Below are 1007 nucleotides of genomic sequence, written 5' to 3' on the forward strand. Positions count from 1 at the left end.
CTCAGGGCACCCTGGGTCCCGAAGCCCATCATCGGCATTGAAGACAGAGGCAAAGAAGGCGTTAAGCGTCTCTGCTTTGCCTATGTCATTGTCTGTGAGGAGACCTTCCCTATCAAGGAACGGCCCTATGTATTCTTTAGTTCTCCTTTTTCCATTCACATATCTAAAAAAACCCTTTTTATTTTCTCTCACAGACACAGCCAGCTTCAACTCTAGGTGTGCTTTGGCCACACGAACTTTCTCCCTACAAACACGAACAGCATCCCTGTATTCTTTCCATGACGCCTGGCCCTCCTTCCAGTAGCGAAACACTCTCTGTTTCCGCCTAATCTCCATTAGAACGTTCCTGGTCAGCCACCGCGCCTCCTGCCCCGCCTGCCTGACTTGTGATATTTAGGAATTGCCTGATCTTGTGCTTCTAGGAGGCATCGCTTAAAGAGTGACCAGCACTGGTGGACATCGAGGCCTTCAAGAGCAGTTTCCCAGGGGACCTTGCTGACTAGTTCCCTGAGCAGCCTGAAGTCCGCTTTCCCCCATATCTAGGGATGAGTTTTGGTGGCACTTTTCCTTCTGTCACTGTAAATTTTGAACTCAACCACTTCATGGTCGCTATGACCGAGGCGGCCACCATCACCACATCTCCCACCAGACCCCTCTCTGTTTTCTAGCAACAGGTCTAGGAGGGCACCTTTCCTAGTTGGCTCCGTTAGCACCTGCACCAAGAAGTTATCATCTAGGTGCTTCATGAACCTCCTGGACTTGCTCGTGTCAGCCGTGTGGCACTCCAGTTAACGTCTGGCAAGTTGAAGTCCCCCATAAGGACAAGGGGAGTTAATCTTGAGGCCTCTCTTAGTTCTGTAAAGAATAATTTATCGGCGCTATCGTCCTGGCCAGGCGGTCTGTAATAGACTCCCACAACGACATCCCCTTTATTCGTTCGTCCCAGAGGCTCTCAACTTTGCCATTGCCGACCTGAAGTTCCACACAGTCCCAGCCCCCTGCTTCAC

Source organism: Netta rufina, assembly GCF_964035555.1.
Source record: "Netta rufina genome assembly, chromosome: 10".
Lineage (NCBI taxonomy): Eukaryota > Metazoa > Chordata > Aves > Anseriformes > Anatidae > Netta > Netta rufina.